The 26,289-nt window shown below is 43.4% G+C and overlaps 2 pseudogenes; one reads left to right on the top strand and one right to left on the bottom strand.

Moving 5' to 3' along the window:
• Positions 1-438: 438 nt before the first annotated feature.
• LOC116316820 lies at positions 439-22,949 on the bottom strand (annotated as a pseudogene).
• Positions 22,950-23,269: 320 nt separating this feature from the next.
• LOC120438672 lies at positions 23,270-25,795 on the top strand (annotated as a pseudogene).
• Positions 25,796-26,289: the final 494 nt, after the last annotated feature.

Genomic DNA, 26,289 nt, shown 5'->3' with positions numbered 1-26,289 from the left:
CCCCTCCCCCTTCGACAGGTCATGTGTGAGACTTCAGCATAGCAGCAGCAGCAGCAGCAAGCAGGCGCACCGAGGGCCCTCGCACTCACGTTTTGCATATATGTGTGTGATATAATTTAGAAAACACATTGGTGCAAATTATAAGTCTGTGTTTGTTGTAGGGCTGTCAACGTTAATGCGTTAATACCATCTTCGCGATTAACACGATTAAAATTTTTAACGCAATCAGAACAAATTAAACACTCACTCACGCACATGATGCAAATACACAAATCTTTTGGGTGTTGAGCCAATTTTTTTTTCTTTCTTTCATTTTGTTTTTATTCACTTATGTTGAGACAGCACACAGATAGATAGAAGAAGTTAGGATAGCTATAATAAGCCCTTACAATATGTAAAGGACTCCAGTGAATGGGATCTCCCCGACAGAGGACTGTGGGAAAGTGGGGTTAAGGATGAAGGAGAAGGAAGGATGTGGGACTTTGACCCCCTGATGCTGATAGAGCAGAGTGCCATCTACACGCTGAGGGTGGGATTGTTCCCTTGTGTTTCTTAATTCAGTGTTATTTACACAGCACGTTGCTTCCCTGGATGGTGAGACTAATCTCATCCTTCCTCTCCTTCTCCTTTCCCTCCTCCTTCTCTTTCTCCTTCTCCTTCTGTTCTTCTGTCAGCTCATCACTCTAAGGGAAGGGCCTCCACAGTGTCTCTGGAGACCACAGGGTCATAGCGGCCTGTCCGGTGCTCCTGGAGGGCAGGGCCCCAATTTGGATGTGCTCGACACGCTGCCTTCAACCTCTGAGAGAGAAAGAAAGACACGTCTTTTAGAGTAGAAACATCAAGGCTTATGAAGTCAAATTAGGTTTTCATTCTGTGACATTTTAGCTGCTTTCTTTTCTTCACTGTGACTAAACTCCACTTAACTTTCATTTTCTCTCCATGCTTTTTAGTTCATCTGATAATTTAGCAGCTGCCATTGCACATTCACATCTCTTAAACAAGATTTATGGCCTGTCTAATTGTCAGAAATTGCAGCATTTCAACAGCAGGACAGCTTTGTGCTGACACACATTGTACTTTCTATACTTTCTCCCAGTTGTTATTAACAGTTCTGCAGCACTTGGGGTCTTTATGAAACTAAACATGTGGCATTAATGTGGTATCAATGTCCCCTTGGAGAGATTGCATAAAAAGACTGCACTGTTATAGCCTGCTCATTTTCATGTGTATGGGTTTTTTGTTATTCTTGTTTGTTTTTTTGTAAATGTGTCACTTCCCTTGTGCTTCTTAATTCAGTGTTATTTACACAGCTCAAGTTCACAAAACACTGGGCTGCATGGTCAGTTCTTTCATTCATAAACGTTTCTCCCACAGAAAACGCTACATCAAGAACAGAATCAACTTTTTTGGATTAACTTACCTGCATGATTAAGCATGCATCAAGACTTGAATTAATATTTATTGTTTATGGTTTAAACTAATAGTTCAACTGCTTTTAGAGCTTACGTAATACAAACGGGCAATTGAATCACGGAAAGAGCTCTTTCCATTATTCGGCAAGCATACTTCAGCTGATATACAGTTGAGAGCTTTTCAGTTGCTCAGATGATGTTAAAACTTTAAGTGCTTTAATGTCTAGCGCAGCTTTTGCATGCAAAAATATTTTAACACATTGACCTTTTTTGAAACTTTGTTTAAATGCTTCAGAGGGAAATTTAGCCTTTTGTATCTAACTATAGAGCAGTTTATATCAGTTTAATGGAGAGGTTTATAGAGACTTTCGATGATGCTGTACCTCTCTAAAGGTAGCTCCCGATGACTTTGAGATCTTGTAGAGGGCGTAGATGGGTATGCAGACCACTGAGGACAGAGCCATGGCAAAGCCAATAGCCAAAGACCAGCCAGGATACACATAGTCATTGTAAGTAATGGGTTTGTACTGGATCACTGTGAAAATCAGGATGAACTGCAGGGACAAAAAGAGAACAGGAAGAGCCTGAACGTATAACACAATAACAAAGATATATGTCACATGAGTGAGTAAAAACATGAAGATGCTTGATGATAGTGGGGAGGAAGAGCTTCCTTTCCACAGGAAGTGAGCGAGACTCAGACAGGCAGAGAGAGAAAGAGAAAGAGAAAGAGCGAGAAGGAAGCTAGCCATGTATTGCAATTCACTGTGCGGTCATATCTTTCTGTTTGTACCGCATCATATCTTCTTGTGTTTTCAGTTTTGTTCATTGTTGCCAGCCTGTGTGCTGCAATGTCTGCATTTATGCCCTCTACCCCAAACGACACCTTCCTCTGTTTTCCCAGTCTCTATGATGACCAGCTTTTCACTGAGACCACTGAGGACAGAGCCATGGCAAAGCCAATAGCCAAGGACCAGCCAGGATACACATAGTCATTGTAAGTAATGGGTTTGTACTGGATCACTGTGAAAATCAGGATGAACTGCAGGGACAAAAAGAGAACAGGAAGAGCCTGAATGTGTGCAAAATGCATGTATAACACAATAACAAAGATATATGTCACATGAGTGGGTAAAAACATGAAGATGTAAGAGGAAAGTACCCCAGTGCAGGTGAAATCACTGTTGACAGCGTTTAAAAGTTGCAGATGATTAAATAAACTCTTACTGCAGCCAAAGGCAGTGAGTTTGGCCAACAGTGCTAACAGTGGCCCTGGAGGGCAGGGCAGCACTCTGTGCAAAGAAATGAAAGAGAGAGAAAAATGCCTGAAATCTGACCAGTAATGAACAACAATGAATTTCTTGGTTGGCCCAGCAGCTTAGTGCACTAATACGGCTGCTTGGGAAATACCATTGATATCAGCTGCATCGGTCCATTTCTCAGTCAGAAAGCTTTGCTTTTAGAGGTTTTAACTGGAAAAAAAGCCAAAAAGATTAGCACTGAGGGCAGCTCAAGTGTAGGTTGGGTCCATAACAATGCATCAGCAGCACAGGGAAGTTAAGAACCTTCCATTCAACATCCTGCAGACTATACAAAATATTGCAATCACTATGACTGCTCTTAGATCAGTGTGCTTGTGTGTGTTCACTTACAGAGATAATCACAGGTGAGATGAATCTCCAGCAGACTTTAAAGAAGAGAGGAGGCGGGAAGCCCAGCATCATCTCTACATCTTTGAAGTAGTTCTTGTGGCCTCCAAAAGAACAAAAACCCAGCATTCATCATCATCATCATCATCATCATCATCATCATCATCATCATCAACTTTGACTACTTGTACTGGATTATGTAACTAATATTATGTCTGCTGTGTGATAAAGACCATCCAAGAACACCCTGCTTCAGTTTTGGTAAGTGGTATTCTAGTTTTCATTAGTCTGTTAAGTTAGCGCTTTAAACTATGGAGTCCAAAACCATTGGGTGACATCACTGTGACCACGTTGATCTTTGATACTGTCTATAAATGGTGAGTAATTGAGGTAGAGTTCAGGTAACTGTTGAATTAGTTGTTTAAGGGGTTCTTTTAAAGCTTTTTGGTGTATTTGGGCTCATAATCCATAATGAATGACACTGTACTGTACCTGCTAATCATCTATAACTTGTCTATCAGTAAATTTGACCTTTTTTTTCCATCATCCACTAACGTTGGTGGTATATCTGAGATCAGCTTGAATACTTGGCCTTGTTTCATCCTCTGCTGTTGGAATGAGTCTATTACTCATTCTATGAGACAACTAGTAGAGCACCTTCAGTATTTTTGCTGATTGGGGCCTGGCGACAGTTGTAACCAGAGATGGGCAGTAACGCGTTACTTGTAACGCGTTACTGTAATCCGATTACTTTTTTCAAGTAACGAGTAATGTAAGGGATTACCATTGCAAAAACGGTAATTAGATTACCGTTACTTTCCCGTAGGAACGCTGCGTTACTGCGTTACTAAAACCGTGAGTTTTTTGCGAGAATGTCTCATGACAATGACGTAAGCGAGTGCGACGTTCGTGACAACAGCTGTCTGCAGATCAACAATGGATAATATATCGAGTGCGGGAGAGAGTATGAGCATGCAGCGTTTAAAGTGTGGAAGTACTGACCTTATTTTGAGTTTGATTCCATAAAAAGTGACAAAAACATTAGTGTCCGTTGTGCGTGGGAAGAAAACTTCTTTTTACAGCGAAAAAACCCCCCTAAACTTCCAAGCAAGCGCCGAATGCGCTACGACTGTAATGGGAAATTCACAGAGAAACTCGCGCAGTCTTCAACTGACCACTGCGGCACACCTGCACCAGGGCAAACCTCCGCCTAAACCTCCTGCTTTACAGGTGAAAATAGAGCAACTAGTCTTTGACTTTATTTATTTTCTGCTGTGTTTTACTTGCATCTATTTGAAAGACTGAGTGTAAACACAAAAAAAATATTTTATTTTATGTGCTGGAATGTGCAGAAAATAGGTTTAAATGTTAAACAAATTTCTTCCAGTCAGAGAATGTGGCATATAATTTAAGTTAAAAGATTAAAACTAATAAAACAAGTTTTAAAAAGAGACTTTTCCATTTGATTACATTTTGTATGATGGATTATGCAGAAAAAGTAGAATTGGGCTGAAAGATCTATCGCTTTATTACCTATTCAGGTTGTAAATTGTGTTTTTAAAAAGTAACTAAGTAACTAAGTAATTAATTACTTTTGAAAATAAGTAATCAGTAAAGTAACGGGATTACTTTTTGGGGGAAGTAATCAGTAATTAGTAACTGATTACTTTTTTCAAGTAACTTGACCAACACTGGTTGTAACTGTCTTGGAGGCATAAAAACAATTACACTAATACTGTCTTTTCATTAATTGCACCCCACTTCGTTCAATTTAATGGACAGGACATAAAAAAAGACTTGTGTGCCTGTTGTCTGCAGTTCACTTATTTCAGTGTGCTTCAGTTTGTGCTAACTTAATGTAATTGTAATATTGTAATATTTGTGAAATTGAACTACCACAGTTAGAAAATGCACCATGTTCATTCTTTTTCCCTCCTTACCATAAATACACATGATACAGATGCACATGATGCATGAGATGATGACCAAAGAGAAACTAGCAGCATAGTTGTCCATCAGTAAAAGCCAATAGATTCCTGCCTGCGTGCACACACACACACACACACACACACACACAAAAAAGAAAAACTGTCAAAAACTTCAGCCCAGTGAGAAAGTGGTTGCATTTAAGGATGTGCTCGCCACATGCATCCATGTTACCTGTGTCGTTAGCGGCACTCCCAGAAGGAAACCAGCTATGGCCACTGACAGCGTGACTATTGTCTTGTTCTTGATGATCCAGTCTGTACCAATTTCATCGACGATGGCCGTCACTAAAGTCTCCAGCAGACAGAACTACGCAAACAGGGCAAAAGATTTGAGAGGAGACGAATTCTTGATCAAATTTCTGCTTACATGATAACAGACCAAAAGGAATCTTGACAAAAACCAAGGGGATTATCCATTGTTGAGTGATTTGTGAGGATAACAGCTCCTCGACTTCATTGTCCTGTGTATTTAAATGTATTTTTAATGAAATACAATTGGTTTATTACAGCATTCCTTAAGAGCAGCCACATATCTATCCACTGTATTGTGAATTTTATCTGTGCATATTTACTATATTGAAGCAAAAACCTACCTCTGTAGCATAATGTCTATAAATGTTACCAAAAATGCAGAAAGCCTAATAAATGTCTGAGAATCAGAATCACAATACTTTTTTTGATCCCTAGGGGAAATTATTTTGGTCCAGCTTAACAGTAACAAAGACAGACACTACACAAAGTAAGGAATAGACACAATATATACAATGTATATGCATGCATATATATATATATATATATATATATATATATATATATATATATATATATATATACACACACACACATACATACATATATGGAGGAGTTGTACAGGAGATGGCCACAGGCAGGAATGATTTCCTGTGTCATTCAGTGGTGCTTTTTGGTACTGTCAGTCTCTCACTGAACGTGCTCCTGTGACTGACCAGCATGTCATGGAGTGGGTGGGAGGTATTATCCAACAATGTCTTTATTTTGGACAACATTCACCTCTCCGACACCACCTTAAGGGAGTCCAGCTCCATCCCCATAACATTATTGGCCTTAAAAATCACAGTGCAGGCCAGCTGGTCCGGATGGGTGTAGATACGATTAAGCAGGTAGATGATGGCGTCCTCAGTTCCTAGACGGGGTTGATAAGCGAACTGAAGGGGATCCAGATGTGGTCTGACTATGGGTCGGAGCTGGTCCAGGGTCTGCCTTTCCAGGGTCTTCATGATGTGGGAGGTCAGTGCCACTGGCCTGTAATCCTGGGGGCCACTGGGAGGTGGCATCTTTGGTACCGGGACGAGGCATGATGTCTTCCACAGCACTGGGACCCTCTGCAGACTCAGACTCAGCAGGAACAGTTCATGGAAGACTCTACAAAGCTGGGGGGCACAGGCCTTGAGGACGCTGGTCTGGTCCAGCAGACTTGCCTGAGTGGAGTCTCCTCATTTGCATCTGAACCTGGTCTTGAGTGAAAGTGATGGGTGGGGGAGGGGTGTCAGGAATCTCACAGGAGGCAACAGTACTATGTGGAGAGAGGGGCAGGCACAGTGTGTGGCTCTGGATTCCAGGCTGACTACAGGTGAGGTTGTGGGGCTGTGAGCAGTCACTGCAGTGTCAAATCTGTTAAAAAACAAATTCAACTCATTAGCTCTATCCTCACCTCCCTCAGCTCCCCTGCTGTTGGTTGGCCTGAATCCAGTGATGGTCTTCATGCCCCTCCACACCTCTCTCATGCTGTTCTGCTGGAGTTTCCACTCCAGCTTCCTCCTGTAATTGTCCTTAGCCTCTCTTATCTTGTGCTTTAGCAACACCTGGACCCTTCTCACCTCCTCTTTATTGCCCCCTCTGAAAGCCCTCTTCTTGTCGTTGAGGAGGGCTTTGATTTCCTTAGTCACCCACGGCTTGTTATTTGGGAAACAATGGACAGTCTGAGCTGGAACAATGGAGTTGGTGCAGAAAGTTATGTAGTCTGTGATACACTCAGTAAGCCCGTTGATGTCCTCGGCGTGAGGCTCACAGAGTGTCTCCCAGTTGGTCACCTTGAAACAGCTCTGTTGTTCCGCTAAGGCCTCCTCTGACCACCTCCTAATGCTCCTCGTGATCACAGGTTCCCTCCTCACAACTGGCACGTAGCGGGGAGTGAGGTGAATCAGGTTATGATCTGACCTTCCAAGTGGGGGGAGGGAGGACGAGCTGTATGCATCCTTAGCATTAGCATACAGTAGGTCTAAGATTCTCTCCCCCCTGGTGGGACAGTCCACATATTGTTTGAATGTTGTGTGGGGAATAGAAATATTTTATTGCTATTATTTGCTGCTATTTTTATAATCATCATTACCATTTCATGTTAATAGGGATGTTGCATTCAGATGCATTCAGATGTTCAAATATATTGGTATTATATTAGCCTTTATTACAGGTCCAAAGAAGAACCATTTTAAATGGTTGAGTTGAATCTATAATTTAAATGTTATTAATGCTTTTATGATCTCTGTGTAGAGGGCAGAGACAGGAAAATACACTTTGTGCCAAAATGAGACAGGAAGTTATGTCTTTGAAGTTGCAGCTTTTGCAGAAGTGAAACCGAAAGCAGAGTGAGTGCAAGTTAAGAGCAGGGTGTTTAGTATGCATACTGCGGATTAAGCCTTAAGTAGTTGTGGTAGACTGAAACAGTTGTTATATATTTCACATATAAGTCAAGATCATTACACACAGGATGGCCTTAGCCTGGTTGGTTGCTTAAGTTGAGGTCAACTAAGGTTCAGAAAGCAGATGCAAACTCTGCACGTACAGACAGACAAATAGTGAGAGGTCATGACACGTACGCAGTACACAGCATGCACGCGCCCCCGCACGTGCACACACACAGATATAAACTCTTACCTACTAAATGAGTTTTAGACTGCAAAGTTGTGCCTGTATGAGTGACATTTTCTACAGGAAGTGCACCTGATGTTCCAGGGAGATAAGCGACAGTGAAGGCGGGCTGACAGGAAGCATCAGCCGTAGACACGAAGATGATGTTCTATGTTAAAAGTCATTGTGGTTTTGGTGTGACGTATTTCTGCCTAGTAACAGAAAAGGGGGCTGTACTACCTGAACCCCATAAAACAGTTGTCTGAATATGAGAAAGACAGTTCAACACTGATTGGGTTGTTGAACTCACACATGTGTATTCATTAAAATGCTGTCTAATTGCACACGCCTGGATCTGTGGTTATTTATGGATTCCTCTCTCAATATTTGAACCTTAACAGTTGGTAGTGTATCGTCCAGTGTGACATGGTTGAAGTCACCCAAGATCACAATGAAAGCACTCGGGTGCTGAGTCTGTATCCGGGCTATGGCAGAGTGGATAGTGTCACATGCAGCTGTGGGGTTAGCAGAGGGAGGGAAGTAAACAGCCACCAAGATGCCATGAGTAAATTCCCTGGGCAAATAATACAGTCTGAGTCCAACAGCACACAGTTCAATGTCCAGGCAACAAATCCTTTCTTTAATTGTTATGTGGGCAGGGTTACACCACCGGTTGTTAACTAAAACAGCAAGCCCACCTCCTTTCCGCTTACTGCTAGCGATGCTGTACCAGTCCGCCCGAACAGTATGGAAGCCTTCCACGGATGCGTTATTGTCGGGAATGTCCTGGTGCATCCATGATTCAGTGAAACACATCAAGCTACACTCCCAGTATTCCCTCTGACTCCGTACCAGTGCTGAGAGCTCATCGATTTTATTTATTAACGATCGCACATTTCCCATTACGATAGATGGCAGACACAGTCTGTACCTTCTCCTCGCTTCGAGCCGCCACTGTCTCACCGTCTCCTTCCTTCTTCTCTGATGTCCTTGACCTCTGCATCCCCGATGTGTTTTTCTCCAAATTTCAGCTGGTACGTATGCGGATCTGGCCGGCAAGCCGGCCGGCATCAGGGTGATCAGCTGATCTCGGGAGTAAACAGTTTGTGCAGTATGTAGGAGTTGTGCCGCAATCCCGCTCCTCAATAAAAGTAACAGTTCTGCGGCCACCAGCAGAACAAAAACTCTCAATTCACATGATTGAGGGAAAGACAATAAATGGATGAAAGTACGGTAAGGAAAAAAAGAATAAGTAAGGGAAAAAGCTAAACTAACGAGAAAAACCAGGAGCAACTGTAACAGGCTGCATGCTGGTTGGCGCATGCGCACTCACAATAAAACACCTGTTATGCATACTGGCTAAAAGATTAGGTTAAAAAAGCCAAGTACACACACACACACACACAAACACACACACACACACACCTACACACACACACACACACACACACAAACACACACACACACACACAAACACACACACACAAACACAAACACACACACACACACACAAACCATGTTTACCAGCATGTGATGCATTATCTTTTGACAACACTCAAATGTATGTATTGGGAAATGGGGGAACAATTGCTACAGCCAAATGTTTTCCTGTTCCACACTCAGTGGCCACATTATTAGGCAAAACTTTAATTTGGTAAGTGTCAGGTTTGACCCAATTTTCCCTTCACAACATCCTTAATTTTTCATGGCACAGGTTCAGCAAGGAAATATTTAGGGGAGCTGAAGTGAACTCAATGTCATGTTTAAGAAACTAACTGTAAGCTGACTATAGCCAGAATCATAGATACACTGTGGCTATAAAAGGATGGACATGGTCAGAAATGATACTCATGTAGGCTGTTGCATTTAGACAATGCTCAGTTGGCACCAAAGGCCTAAATTGAGTGTAGAAAATATCCCCTATACCATTACTGCACCACCAGCAGCTTGAAACACTGGCAGGATGGACCTGCGTCTTCATCTTGGTTATACCAAATTGTGACAGTATTGACTGAATGTTGCAGCTTAAATATGAGACTCAGACCATTTTTTCCAATTCTCTGTTGGCCAGTCTGCTGGAGCTCATCTGCTTCAATGTGTTGGCCGTTTAGAGACCCTCTTCCGCATACCATGATTGTTATGAGTGGTTATTTTAGTTACTTTTGTCTTTCCATCAGCTTGAATCTGCCCAATCTCCTGTGATATCAAACACGGGAATTTTGCTCCGAAAGCTGCTGCCTATTGGATATTTTCTCTTTTAGGGACCCTTCTTTGCAGAGATGCTTGTTCTGGAAAATCCCAGCAGATCGCCAGTTTCTGAAATACTCACACCAGCCTATCTGGCTAACCATGCCACATTTACAGTCATTTAAATGGCCTTTCTTTTGTATTGGATTGCTTGGTTTGAATGTCAGCAAGTTGTCTTGACCATGTTCTTGTGCTGAAATGCTGCCATGTGATTGGCTGATTAAACAATAGTGTTAATGAGCAGTTGGTGTACCTAACAAAGCAGCTGTTAAGTGTATTGCTTAATATAAGATTTCAGCAGCGTAACAGTTCAGTTTTCTAAGGAGCTTGGAAAGAAAAGCGTCTGGACTTCTTTGAGTTGCATGAAGACGTTTCACCTCTCATCCAAGAAGCTTCTTCAGTTCTAAGGGTCAAATGGTGGAGAGTCCCAGATTTAAACCCAGTGGGAGTTTCCCCCCAAAGAGGGACAATGGACCCCCTGATGATCCTCTACCTAATCACATGAGCCAAGGTGTGAAAGTGGGTGTGGGTCACAATCAGCCAGGGTTTCGGGTGAGCTCATTGTTAAACCCGGCCCCACCCTATCATGTGATTTCCTGAGGTCAGATGGCCCAGAATGTGAGTGGGTGTTAAGGCGTCTGGGAAGGGATCTCAAAACTGGATTATAGATGGCAGACAGTTGGTGTCGTAAACCACCGCCTCTGTTCAAAGATGGTCACTCACAGTGGACGTAAATGGCTTCTTTCACTCCTCTTTCAAACCATCTGTCCTCTCTGTCCAGAATGTGAACGTTGGCATCCTTGAAAGAGTGACCTTTATCCTTTAGATGCAGATGGACTGCTGAGTCTTGTCCTGTGGAGGTGGCTCTTCTATGTTGTGCCATGCGCTTGTGAAGTGGCTGTTTGGTCTCTCCAATGTAGAGGTCTGGGCATTCCTCGCTGCACTGTACAGCATACACCACATTGTTCAGTTTGTGTTTAGGAGTTTTGTCTTTCGGGTGAACCAGTTTCTGTCTGAGTGTGTTGCTGGGTCTGAAGTACACTGGGATGTCGTGCTTGGAGAAAACTCTCCTGAGTTTCTCTGATACACCGGCTACATAGGGGATGACAATGTTGTTGCGTCTGTCTTTCTTATCCTCCCTCGCTGGTGTCTGATCTTCTTTTCTGTGCATCTTTGCTGACTTTATAAACGCCCAATTAGGATAGCCACATGTTTTAAGTGCTTCTTTTACATGTGTGTGTTCCTTCTTTTTCCCTTCAGGCTTAGAGGGAACATGTTCTGCCCGGTGGTGTAGGGTCCTGATTACTCCAAGTTTGTGTTCCAGAGGGTGATGTGAGTCAAAGAGGAGGTACTGGTCCGTGTGTGTGGGCTTCCGGTAAACTTCAATGTTGAGGTTGCCATTTTCTTCAATGTGCACAGCGCAGTCCAGGAAAGGCAAGCAGTTGTCCTTTGTGTCTTCCCTGGTGAACTTGATGTTTTTATCCACGGCGTTAATGTGCGCAGTGAAGGATTCCACTTCTTGTGTCTTGATTTTGACCCAGGTGTCGTCTACATATCTGTACCAGTGGCTGGGTACTCTCCCTTTAAAAGAGCCAAGAGCCTTTCTTTCCACTTCCTCCATGTAAAGGTTAGCCACAATAGGTGACACAGGGGAGCCCATGGCACAGCCATGGTTTTGTCTGTAGAAACCTTTGTTGTATTTGAAATATGTAGTGGTGAGGCAGAGGTCTAACAGTGTGCAAATCTGATCGGGTGTGAAGTTGGTCCTGTCTTCCAAGGAGCTGTCTTCTTGTAGTCGTTTTCTGACAGTCTCCACTGCCTCCGTAGTGGGTATGCAAGTGAAGAGAGAGACTACATCAAAGGACACCATAGTTTCATCTGGGTCCAGGGTAAGTTTCTGGACCTTGTCAGTGAAGTCGGTGGAGTTCTTGATGTGGTGTGGGGTGTTCCCCACAAGAGTTCCTCTTACCAAACTTCACTTGCATACCCACTACAGAAACTGTGGGAAACTCCCACTGGGTTTAAATCTGGGACTCTCCACCATTTGACCCTTAGAACTGAAGAAGCTTCTCGGATGAGAGGTGAAACGTCTTCAAGCAACTTAAAGAAGTCCAGACGCTTTTCTTTCCAAGCTCCTTAGACTACAATGACCTGGATGAGTGAGAACCTTCACAGACATAACAGTTCAGTTTATTTGTGTCATAGCCAGAGCTGCACTGTAATATGTGCTGTGCATGTTATCTTGATGAAATAAGCAAGACCTTCACTGGCACAGATGTCCCCTGGATAGCTGCATATGTTGCTCCAAACCTGAATATACCCTTTAGCCTTAATAGCACTGATGCCATGGTCACCGATTAACTTTACAGTGAGATATGTTAAGGAGGGTGAACTTCCATCTTTACTTCTGAAACACTCCAAATACATCGTTCCAGATACAGATTTTCATCTAAAGATATCATTTAAATAAGATGTAAATGATCAGCAGCAAAAGACCACACAGGATGCCACTCCTTTATTTTTAAATATTTAGCAAAGTCCAAACTTGGAATCGGGCTTATAAGAGGTTACGTCTATTAAATTCAAACACTGTTATTTAATGGGGCATAATGTTCACCATCTCATTTTTGCAGGAGTATCATTTTGTAGCTATGGGCCCACAATCAATTAAAAAAATAGCATACTACTTCGTCACATCTAAGTTATACCTACAAACATCACCGATAGTCTCCCTGAGTCAGCGATGAAAAACATATGGCACACAGGCTGACTTACTGTTGACTGACTTGTAAGCTTTTTAGCATTACACATCAGCAGGTCCAGATCAAATCTAATCCTGAGTTCCCCATGCAAACAATTCCAGTAAGTTCTCATTCCAGTGAATTCATGTGGTCTGTTTACAGCATCAGCATGGAGGTCCACTCAGCATGCCACAAACAAGGATTAAAGACAGCATTTGCACATTGTTTTGTTGTTTGAAGGCAAACTGGAATTTGGTAGACCACTCCAGCTGAAAACATGAAAACCATTCTATTTTAATGACTGCAGATATATCGTCACCTATTTATACATCTGTCTCCATACACATTAAGTGTAATGTTTAATTTTTTATATCCACAAGGTCATTAATTACTTGACTAATTACTGATTACTAAGATTAATTAAGAAATTAATTATATGATTTCTAATAGTTCATAATGAAATCTTTGAGTGCTGCATGGCGCTGCAGCTTCTTGCTCTCACCTGAGTTCCCAGTCCCAGAAGGATGAGCATGAAGAAGAAAAGCAGCGACCAAAGCGGCGAGATTGGAAGCAGAGTGAGGGCTTCTGGGTAGGCCACAAAGGCCAGCCCTGGGCCATGGTCAGCCACCTCTGACACAGGGACGTTGAGGTGATGTGCCATGAAGCCCAGGATAGAGAAAATGACAAAGCCAGCATAAACGCTGGTGGCACAGTTGGTTATGCTGATGATGATGCTGTCTCTGTATGTTGAAAGGAACAAAGACCAAAACCAATTCAATAAATACATACCGAACACATTTGAAATGGTTAAAAGAAAATAAACAGGATCGGCTGATCTCGATCTGCTCAACATTTTGCTGAAATGTCAATGTTTAATAAAACCCTGAATTAATATAGAACATAGCTTTATTAGTCTTAATAGGTATGAGGTATGAGTCAAGATAGTGTTGTAAAGCTTATTTACTCTGTTTACACTCTGTTTCTGACAGCTGACTGTTGCCCAGGAAAGACCTTTTCATCTTTCTTTCATCTTTCTTGCTGCTTTCTTTTCACATTTCCTGTTTAGGGTTATCACAGAGGATGTCTCTGATCACTTTGATGCCAGTTCGTTTTCCCACACATATGGATTCTGCTCAGTCCCACTCTCTGCACTTCTGCATGCCCACCAACTGGTGATGTTACAGGAGTGCAAAAGGCAGCTCCACCAGGGATGAAGCTGCAGAACACAAGCTGATTAAGTTGCCATACAGCAGTGCCCACTGATAGCACAACTTCAAGCTTCCAGCAGAGGAACAATTATATATTTAACTTCTCCTCTTAGCCCCCTCCCCCGACACTCTCACTCCATCACCATGTGTTGACATGCTCAGGAGAGTAAATTACATATTTTTCCCTCCTTACCTCCCCCCTCTGTCCTTTTTCCTCCATCTTCACCATCTCTTTGTGCTTGAACACCAGGGGAGCATGCAAAAAGCCAGTCTTGAACACCAGCCACCTAACACAAGTCCAAAAGAGCTTTATCTCTGTGCCCACTTACCTCACCTACTCGTTCTGCGACTGACTATCTTACCCCACTGCTCACAGTTGCTCCTTAACTCCTCTGCTGTCAGTAACTCATCGTCACCTGGCCCTGAATGTGTGTTGTTTTTTTTTAACATAGCTTATAATGAGTTTACTCATAGTCTGTACAAACCTGAAACAGTTGTTGTGGAACTTGTTATATGATGCCATGGTAATGAGACTACCCCAGGCACAACCCAAGGAATAGAAGATCTGTGAGGCAGCATCTCCCCACACCTACACAAACAAAACCACAAACTGTCAGAGGCAGTACAAAGATGAGGGAAAAAAACAGCTCAAAAACATTTCTATATCCAGTGTATCTCATTCATCTACCTGCTAATGGAAGTGCATACCTTTGCATCAAGGACTTTCTGCCATTGTGGAGTTAAGTAGTACTTGATGCCATTGATGGCTCCATCCAGGGTGATGCCACGGATGAAGAGGATAGTCAGAACGACATAGGGGAATGTGGCTGTGAAGTACACAACCTGCAGACACACATAATCACCCAAGCTGATAAAATCATCCTATACATAAGGGCTTTAAAATGCTGTCAAGACAGGGTGCATGTCTGCATGTGTGTGTGCCGTAGGCTCACCTTTCCAGAGGATTTAACGCCCCTGATGAGACAGAGGAAGACGACCGACCAGGATACAAACAGGCATCCCAGGATAGGGAGACGGACCTCTCCAAAGTTCCCAATATCATCAGAGATGTTCAACACATAGTGTCTGACAGACAGACAGACAGAGAAGGTTTCAGGTGCTTTAAATACTCCACATTTACATGCCTGACTAAAGTTGTGCTTTCCTTTGCAAGAGAAGAAAACTCTGAAAGAGAAAAAAAAGCCCAGCTTTGCACTCTATCAACAGTCTTCAGCACATAGACAATATAAAACTTTAAGCAGGGCCGCACAAACCTTGTATCTTGTGATCAAACACATCCATCAGTCTGAATGGTCTTATATGTCATATTGTAATTAGTAACTAACAGGTGGTCTGTACTGACAAGCTGAGCAGTCCCACATTACATAATCGTATGTGCCCTCTGTCATTTAAATGCCAAGAAAAGCATCAGGGAGTGGAGTTACACAGGGCTGCTTCTTCTGAACACATTTGAATAAGAGGCAGCAGACAATGACAACACTCTGACTTCCACTTTGATGGCCAATATTAATGCTAATACTGGCACAAAAATGATGATAAAATAAAAGAAAAAAGTTGGGGTAAAACTACACGCCTTTGAAGTGGGGGGTCACAAGTTCGATTCTCGCCTGGGGGCGTCTGTATCCAGTAAGGTTGCCCAGACTAGACCCTCCATGCTAAGCAACCCTACCGCAGACATGAGCGACAGACAGAAATATGAAGGCATACTGACGAGAAGTGGGCTACTGGAACAAGAAGGCATCAGTGGGCAAGAGACGAAAATAGGGCGCTGTTGAATGCTACTATGCAAGTAACCCTGGCGGAATGGGTTACATGAATGGAATCTTCGATACCCAACATCCACATTGACGGCGAAACAACTAGTAGCTCAGTGTTCCAACATTCGGAAGAAGGGGCTGCTCTCACACCTAGAGATTGACAAGGTACAACACCCATGCTACGGCAAGGGGGAGCCAGGATGACAGGTCGGGGGGAGATAACATCAACCCCACCCAAGATTCGGTACCAAGCCCCAAGTGCAATAGAAGGATCATTGAATGCGAGAGGAACTGACCTGAAAGATAGAATCATGGTGAAGCTGACTACTTTAACTACCCTCAGAAGGTCTACTAGATAATGTGAATGCAGCACTACAGACGATACCTATGGCCAACATTACCGAGACTAACCAGCTGATCTACACCGCAGCAGCAGTGATCAGTGAGATGCTTGGCTACAAGTTGAACAACCACAGGGAGCAATACCGCCCATGGAGAAGGAGACTGGAGGCTAAGATCAAGTTAGCACGGAGGGAGGTTAGCCAACTATCAGAGCTGCAGAAAGGTGCGATGAGGAAGGTGCCTAAGAAGTATAGCAAGCTGTCCATAGCAGAGGCCTTGAAAACTGCAAAGCAACGACTCACAGCCTTGGCCAGCCACTTAAAGAGGTACACCAGAGAGATAGAAGGCAGGAGAATAAACCAGCTGTTCTCCACGGAACCAGCCAAGGTGTACTCTCAGTGGCAGGGGAACAATATGAGAACAGCAGCCCCAAGGCTGGAGACACAGCAATACTAGTAGAGCATATGGGAGAATGGCGCAACCCATAACAGCAATGCTTAGTGGCTAGTGGATCTGAGGGCAGACCACAGCAACCTCCCCGAACAGGGTCCAGTATCCAACACAGTGGCAGACATCCAAGAAAGGGTCTCCAGTATGAAGAGTTGGACAGCACCAGACCCCGACATGGTTCACGCCTATTGCCTGAAGAAGAAGCAGGACAGTCCTGATCCTCAAGGACCCCCAGAAGGGACCGGTCCCATCCAACTTATAACAGTTGCTGTTGTAATGCAGTGTATCACCACATGGCGGCGCCTCCTGTCTCATGACTGGTGTGTCACCCCCTTTTTTGTTCTTCTTCGCACTCTCCCTGTAATGGATGCTCCCGTGTGTAAGCGGACTAGTGTGCTCTCAAGTAATGTGTGGTAGAGGTAGCACTTTTATTTTTGATATTCTAAATAAATGAGTACTTTTGGAAAGTCAGAAGCTGTTGCTCATTCGCTCTCCACCTGCACACCTCCGCGCCTGGCTTCATCTCCACCGCATGTTACAACTGGCGCCCGAACTTTTTTCCCCTTGGAGTTCAGACTATTTTTGTATCCCGCCGAGGATTCTTCTCTTCTAGCATATGAACTGTCTCGGAAATCCCCTCACTTTTGCAGCCACTCAGACGTTTTCCCCAGCCATGGCCGCAGCCTCAGCTCTGGTGGAACCCGACTAATTTCTGGATACTGCGGTGTGCCGCTGCTCCGCTTGGAAAGAAAGAAAAAGAGAGAAGCCAACTCCATGACGCGAATGGACACTGTGGATCTGTTATTTGGACATGCTGTTGGTTTCGTCTTCTAAGGATTAATTCTTCTGTGGGGAGCCTGGAAATGAACATTTCTGCTGGCTTTTCATTCCCCTTTCCCTCTGCTGAGACTAGACTGACTGTAGCACATGTAAGTGATAACTTGGCCGACTACAACTGTTAGTGCTGGTCTTCTGCGCAGTATAACGAAACGATTTAAAACTAATCTTGCATTGAGCTCTAGTGTTGCAGACATGCCTTTGTAATAACATGGTTTTGATCACTTCAGTCTAATTTTAGTTGTTGGGTGACATTTTCATATATGGTTTTTCCAAATTTAGTCTTGAACAGCATTTTTGCAGTTTTGTCTTTGTAGTCTGACATACCTGACTCTTTTACTGCTATATAAATGACTGCGCTGTGCGCTGGAGCAGCTTAAATTTTTTTTTTGAAATCGCAATGGCACACTACCCAGACAACTCTGACTCAGACATGGAACTTACCTCATTATTAATGTGCCAGATAGTTGAAAATGTAACTCCCAGCCTTAGCCAACAAGTGGTGGAATTAAGAACAGAGGTGAATAGGCTTAGTGATTGTTTACGTGACTCACTGAACATACAGCAGAGTTTACTAAAGCAGTGGGACCAACTCACAACGGGGAACTCTCCCCCTACTGCACTTCAGAGAAGGAGTGCCTTGCTGTGATATGGTCCCTGGAACACTTCCGCCCATATGTTGAAGGTGTTCATGTTACTATCTTCACTGACCACAACAGTCTCAAGTGGCTCATGTCTCGTCAAAACCCAACGGGCCGACTCGCCCGCTGGTCACTTTGCTTGCAGGACTTTGATTTCACAATAGTGCACAAACCTGCTGCACAAAACAAAGTTCCCGACGCACTGTCACGCAACCCTTTGCCTCTGACCTGTGACAGGCCGACAGATCTTTTACCAGATCATGCTGTCATGGGCAGCCTGGACATTCGTACTCTGCCCCCCATCATTCTGACTGACCGTTCACAATTGAGACAGCTGCAGTTAGATGATCATGTCACAGGTCCACTCCTCAGAGACATTGAAGCAGACTCTCTGAACAGCTCAGACAGTGCCACCTTGTTGCAGTATGTTGTGTATGACTCTCTTTTGTATTACAGAGACCCCAAGTCCACATGTGCTTTGCACCTTTTGAAAGAGCTGAAACTGTTTGCCCCTACTTCCATGAGAGGCACCTTGCTGGACTATTACCACGACCACCCCACAGCAGGTCACTTGGGTGTTTCTAAGACATTGGCTAGACTGCGTTTTAGGTTTTTCTGACCCAAAATGGCAGCTGATGTGAAGCGCTATGTGACTTCATGCTCAGTGTGCCAACTCACCAAGCCAAGTCAGAAAAAAGCAGCCGGTCTTATGGTTCCCATTGTCCCCCAGAAACCCTGGGAGTATGTGGGTGTGGATTTTGTTGGGACACTTCCCCGTGACCCCACTGGTAATGCATATTTGATCGTGTTTGTTGACTATTTGACTAAATGGGTTGAAGCCAGTGCTGTCAAAGAAGCTACATCTCAGGTAGCGGCTGGTAAATTTGTCACTGACATTTTTGCTAGACATGGTACACCCACTTACCTGATTTCTGACAGAGGGTCTCCTTTTGTGAGTGAGCTTTTTGAACATGTTGTTTCTGCCTTAGGCTCGGTGCACAGACTCACTACAGCTTATCACCCTCAGACGAATGCTACTGAACGTGTCAACCGGACTCTGAAAACTGCAATCCGCGCTTATGTAGGAGATAAACAGACATCATGGGACAAGTTTCTCCCTCAGATATGCTCTGCGTACCGCCCCCCATGACAGTACAGGTATGACTCCTGCCATGATGCTTTATGGTCGTGAGTTAGACACCCCGCTTGACCTTATCACCCAGCCTTCTACAGCAGGTGTTGATGAACCGGGTGTACCTTACCCTGAGACTCTGAGAGCCTCCCTGCAGGAAGCTCACGACCACGCCAGAGCAGCTCTGGACTATAACCATGACAGACAAAAACATTACAATGACTTGAGACACCGACATGCCACGTTTCGTGTTGGTGACCTTGTGAGAGTTAAGACACACCCCAGGTCAGACGCTCAGTCTAACTTTACTGCTAAACTTGCACCACTGTTTGAGGGACCATTGTGTGTATCTCAGAGACTCAGTGATGTTAATTACAGGCTCGCTTGGGTGGACTCCGGTGTGGATGCAGGTGTTTATCATGTTGTGAACATGCAACCGTTCCATACCTGGAACTCTCTCGGTTCCAAAGAACATTCTGTTTCATCTCCTGCTGGGAGAGAGATCACAGGGAACTCTGAGTCTCAGGCCCACCCTGGCCCCCCTGCAGTCACTGACATTGACTCTGAGCCATTCCCCTTTGATTTACCGGACATTGACTCCACTTCTGGTGTGGGCGCTGTTTCAGACAGTCTTTCACCCAGATCTGTCCAGCACCCAGCTTCTGGTGGACATTACAATCTCAGGACCAGACGTTGCCCCAGAATTATGTCTGGCTGGAACAACAAAGGATGGACTAATGATTTTCACACAACCAGGCTTGATTTGAAGTGAAATTTTTTGGTTAAACCTGTTTGATGCTAGAATATATATTGTAGTTCTATAAATGCTAGACATAATCTGATCCAATTTAAGGTTGTGTATAGGTTGCATTTTTCTCCTGCTAAAGTGGAAAAAATATGTAAGAACGTTTCAGCCCTCTGTGTTAAGTGTTCAAGTGATCGAGGAACTTTATCTCACCTTTTCTTTCAATGCCAAAAACTACAGCTTTTTTGTAATCATCTGTTTGATTTTCTGACCAAAGCCATTGGCAGGGAGGTCCCATGTACCCCCTTTGCAGCATTGGTCGGGGTGTCTGAACCGGGATGGGCAAGGGATAAGACAGAGACGCTGTGTCAATGACTACACTTGTGGCTAGAAAGCTGATACTTCTTTGCTGGAAGTCTGATAAACCTCCTACCTTCGAAATGTGGTTGAGAGAATTTGGAAATGTACTTCATCTGGAGAAAATCAGGTTTACCCTGTCTGACCGAGAGAGAGTGTTTTATAAGATTTGGCAACCAGTCATTAGCCTGATGGATAAACTTAAGTGAAATGTACTCTGTTTTAACATTTATGTATGCTGTATTACCACCTTATTGACTTGCCGTCCACCTTCTATTGTGTTCTCTTGAAGGTGATTGTTGTATACTGCTCAATTATAAAATCAATAAAAATATATTGAAAAAAAAAATACCTGTTTGATGCTGTCTTGTTGCATTGCTATTTTGAGTCATGATATGTAGATGTTTCTGTTTGCTCTACTTAATCCAGTTTTATGGCTCTTTAGTGCTTTAAGGTTCATTCTTGGCATTTAATTAAAAAAAAAAAGGAAAAAAGGAAAAAAAACAAAGAAAATTGATTTTCCACTGTACATATTCATCTTATTTTTGCCAAATCCACTTTTAAATGGTCTTTTGCCCTGTGTGTGTGCCAATCTTAGCTGTAACCTCTATGTATAGGGTACGGTTATGTGTGGTGTGTGCTTCTTCAGCTGTGTACGGCTGTGACAGCCTTTTTGTCATCAGGGGGGACTATGTAACAGTTGCTGTTGTAATGCAGTGTATCACCACATGGCGCCGCCTCCTGTCTCATGACTGGTGTGTCACCCCCTTTTTTGTTCTTCTTCGCACTTTCCCTTGTCATGGTCCTGGGTCATGCGACCCAGTGTTTTGAGTTTTAGTTTATTTGGATGTTTATTGTTTGTTTAGGTTCATTAAGTATTCTAGCTCATTTGTTATTATATCACCCTTGTGTTAAGTCTCTCTTGCCCTTCATGTGTGTTATGTCTGTGTGTCTTATGTTGTCAAGTTCATGTAATTATTTCTGCCATCTTCCCCTGTACTCAGTCTCCCTGGTTCTGCGTCTACATTTCATGTCTGTGCAGTTATGATAGAGGACCCGAGCTTGAAGGATTAACCGCCCGCAGGGGCGAGATGGGTGTTTTATATATATATATATATATATATATATATATATATATAATGTATTTAATTTCTAGCATTGTCCCAACCCTGATAATTGATGCCTCACTCTCACTTTCACATAACACAGTGAAGCCTGTCCTCGAAAGCACCACTGAAAAAATTTGTATACTAATGATCAAGGAAATGACCTCACAGCCCATTGTTCATTCAGTGGTGCTAGTTTCAGTCATTGTGCAAATGTATTGTTTATAAGGTTGGGGAAACCTGCAGTCAGCTGAGACTGAAGAGCTCACTTGGATGAGTGATGAAACATTTCTTCCACTGAAAATGTTACCTCCAGATGAACATAATCGACTCTTGGGGAATTACTTACCTTGATGATTGAGCATGCATCATAGTGAAGCCTGAACTTAAACAGTAGATGTACCAGGACATCTGCTTAAAGATATCATACTTTATGCAGATTTTTGTGGCTGCACTGCACAACAGAGTGCGGAGGAGTATGGTAAACACCCTGTATGCCAGTTGAGATGATACAGGCCCAACACTGTACAGAAACTTCTGCCAGTCTAGTCAGATCTAGTCCAAATATTTGAATACTTTCTGCAAACATGAGGCTTCTTTGAGGCAAGCTTATCTAATAGGCCCAAGTCAATTTTGACCTCTGTTAAGAATGACAGGCCTACACAACTGAGTCCAAAGAGATTACTGGTATAACTCGGCAAAACAAAGTGCATTACAAAACTAAATCATTTTATGAGCAAGCATTCCTGATTTATTTTATATGAAGTACTACTTACAGAGAGAAACTTTTGGTTTAAGTGCATTTTTAGTGTCACCAACAATACATCATATACTTCCTGTTCTTACTTCCAGTATTCCTCGCTGGGGCTGGTCCTCTTGGTCCGGTTCACTACCTCAGACACCCCAGCTTCCAGGCTACTGGTAGCATTTGCCAGGCTAAAGTTGAACTGGTGTTCGCTGCCAACAACACTGCTGCAGTCTGGTGTGTTCCAGGGGTTGTTGCAGTAGGTCCATGGAAGCAAGTTTGTCATGGACAGGAAAAAGTAGTAGAAGGCAATGCAAATGACCACATTGTAGTATATCCCAATGTAGGTGGACACCACCATCATGCTGTAGCCCACGCCTGAAGGTAGGACAGGATGGAGAGAAAAAGATAACCACGTAGAGAAATATGAAGTGAATGAAACTACTGCTCCTTTTTGAAAACAAAAAAGAAATCCATTGTCCGGTTGCTTAATGAAATGTTCATATGAACAATAAAATCAATAGTCACACAAAGACATACGCCCACATATACGTACCTTTAAACATGGGGCTGATTTTCCAGACCCCCAAACATCCCAGGCTGGCAAATTGACCAAAGGAGAGCTCGAGGAAGAAGAGTGGAATGCCACAGAACACAAGCATGATGAAGTACGGCAGAATAAAGGCACCTGGAGGAGAGAATTAACAAGGAAGTCACTTTCTCAGGTGCAGAAAAACTGTAAAGGATACAGACACATATTCTTGCTCAAACACAGTGGTGTTTCTGAGTAGCTTTTCTGCTTAGCAATTTAATTAAAAACTTTTAGATACATTCCTTCTTCATAGTATAATCTTCACATGCTTCATCTGAAGCACCCTTTCTGTGTACTCACTACCTAATTTATAGCCAAAGTATTCACTCACTGTCTCTTTACTGTTTCGCTAGCTTAGCTTAGCTCGTAGCCGACTCGTTAGCACCATGGCTACTTCACCTGTCCCTCCTGCACTTTCCTGCTCATTGTGTCAGATGTTTAGCTACTCCTCGGCCTCCTTTAGCAGTAATGATACCTGTAACAAATGTATCATATTTGCAGCTCTGGAGGCCAGGATTACTGAATTGGAGACTCTGCTTCGCACCCTTCATTCACCCGTAGCTAGCCAGGCCCCCTGGTGCGTAGAGTAGGCCCCGCTAGCTGTTCCCCGGCAGACCCCAAGCAGCTGGGGAAAGAGGGCGGCTGGGTGACGGTGAGGAGGAAGCATAGTCTTAAACAGAAGCCCCAGGTACACCACCAACCTGTTCATGTGTCTAACCGTTTTTCCCCACTCAGCGACACACCCGCCAGGGGTCAAACTCTGGTAATTGGTGATTCTGTTCTCAGACACGTGAAGCTAGAGACACTGTCAACCATAGTCAATTGTCTTCCAGGGGCCAGAGCAGGCGACATTGAAGGAAATTTAAAACTGCTGGCTAAGGGTAAACGTAAATACAGTAAGATCATAATTCACGTCGGCAGTAATGACACCCGGTTACGCCAATCGGAGGTCACTAAAATCAATATTGAATCGGTGTGCAACTTTGCCAAAACAATGTCGGACTCTGTAGTTTTCTCTGGTACCCTCCCCAATCAGACCGGGAGTGACATGTTTAGCCGCATGTTCTCCTTAATATGACCATAATATCCTATTAGAGCGATCAGAACATGCTGTAGGTATTACAGGTACTGCACTGCAGTGGTTTGTATCATATCTATCTAATAGACTCCAATTTGTACATGTAAATGGAGAGTCCTCTTCACCCACTAAGGTCAATTCCACAGGGTTCAGTGCTAGGACCAATTCTATTTACATTATACATGCTTCCCCTAGGCAGCATCATTAGAAGACATAGCATAAATTTTCACTGCTATGCAGATGACACGCAGCTCTATCTATCCATGAAGCCAGGTAACACACACCAATTAGTTAAACTGCAGGAATGTCTTAAAGACATAAAGACCTGGATGGCCGCTAACTTTCTGCTTCTTAATTCAGATAAAACTGAGGTTATTGTACTCGGCCCTGAAAATCTTAGAAATATGGTATCTAACCAGATTCTTACTCTGGATGGCATTACCTTGGCCTCCAGTAATGCTGTGAGGAACCTTGGAGTCATTTTTGACCAGGACATGTCCTTCAACGCACATATTAAACAAATATGTAAGACTGCTTTCTTCCATTTGCGCAACATCTCTAAAATTAGAAATATCCTGTCTCAGAGTGATGCTGAAAAACTAGTTCATGCATTTATTACTTCCAGGCTGGACTACTGTAATTCATTATTATCAGGATGTCCTAAAAACTCCCTGAAAAGTCTTCAGCTAATCCAAAATGCTGCAGCAAGAGTACTGACAGGGACTAGAAAGAGAGAGCATATTTCTCCTGTTTTGGCTTCCCTTCATTGGCTTCCTGTTAAATCCAGAATTGAATTCAAAATCCTGCTCCTCACATACAAGGTCTTAAACAATCAGGCCCCATCTTATCTTAATGACCTTGTAGTACCATATCACCCTATTAGAGCACTTCGCTCTCGCTCTGCATGCCTACAAGATTAGGCTTAAAACTTTCCTTTTTGCTAAAGCATATAGTTAGGGCTGGACCAGGTGACCCTGAATCCTCCCTTAGTTATGCTGCAATAGACGTAGGCTGCCGGGGATTCTCATGATGCATTGAGTTTTTCCTTTCCAGTCACCTTTCTCACTCACTATGTGTTAATAGACCTCTCTGCATCAAATCATATCTGTTATTAACCTCTGTCTCTCTTCCACAGCATGTCTTTATCCTGTCTTCCTTCTCTCACCCCAACCGGTGGCAGCAGATGGCCGCCCCTCCCTGAGCCTGGTTCTGCCGGAGGTTTCTTCCTGTTAAAAGGGAGTTTTTCCTTCCCACTGTCGCCAAAGTGCTTGCTCATAGGGGGTCATATGATTGTTGGGTTTTTCTCTGTATTTATTATTGTGCGATCTACTGTACAATATAAAGCGCCTTGAGGCGACTTTTGTTGTGATTTGGCGCTATATGGCCTGTATTTGTATAGCCTTTTACACTACATTCAGTCATTCACCCATTCACACACACAGGCAATGGCAAGCTACATTGTAGCCACAGCTGCCCTGGGGCGCACTGACAGAGGCGAGGCTGCCGAACACTGGCGCCACCAGGCCCTCTGACCACCACCAGTAGGCAAACATGGGGTTAGTATCTTGCCCAAGGATATTTGGCATGCAGCCAGGAGGCAGCCTGGGATCGAACCACTGACCTTCTGATTAGTGGCTGACCTGCTCTACCACCTGAGCTACAGCCACCATTCAATAAAATTGAATTGAATTGAATTGAATTGAATTGAAATTGCTGGCTGTCTGAGTGGTGTCCCAGAAACGATGTGGGCTTCATAGATAATTGGCAAACCTTCTGGAGGAAACCTGGTCTTTTTAGGAGAGACGGCATCCATCCCACTTTGGATGGAGCAGCTCTCATTTCTAGAAATATGGACCAATTTATTAAACCCCCCAAAATATGACTATCCAGAGTTGGGACCAGGAAGCAGAGTTGCAGTCTTACACGCCTCTCTGCAGCTTCTCTCCTCCTGCTATCCCCCCAAAAACCCATCTCCATTGAGACCGTGTCAGCTCCCAAACAGACAAAAACAAACTAAAACCAGCAATAAACAATTTAAACATAAAAATCAAAAGAAAAAGAACAATACAGTATCCACATCTGAACCAAAGAGTAAAACAATGAAATGTGGATTATTAAATATTAGGTCTCTCTCCTCCAAGTCTCTGTTAGTACATGACTTAATAATTGATCAACAAATCGATTTACTCTGCCTTACAGAAACCTGGTTGCAGCAGGATGAGTATGTTAGTTTAAATGAATCAACACCCCGAGTCATTCTAACTACCAGAAACCTCGAAGCACAGGCCGAGGGGCGGTGTGGCAGCAATTTTTCACACCAGCCTATTAATTAACGAAAGACCAAGACAGACTTTT

The sequence above is a fragment of the Oreochromis aureus genome, linkage group 3 (assembly GCF_013358895.1).
Source record: "Oreochromis aureus strain Israel breed Guangdong linkage group 3, ZZ_aureus, whole genome shotgun sequence".
NCBI lineage: Eukaryota > Metazoa > Chordata > Actinopteri > Cichliformes > Cichlidae > Oreochromis > Oreochromis aureus.
This window is presented reverse-complemented; position numbering and strand designations above follow the sequence as displayed.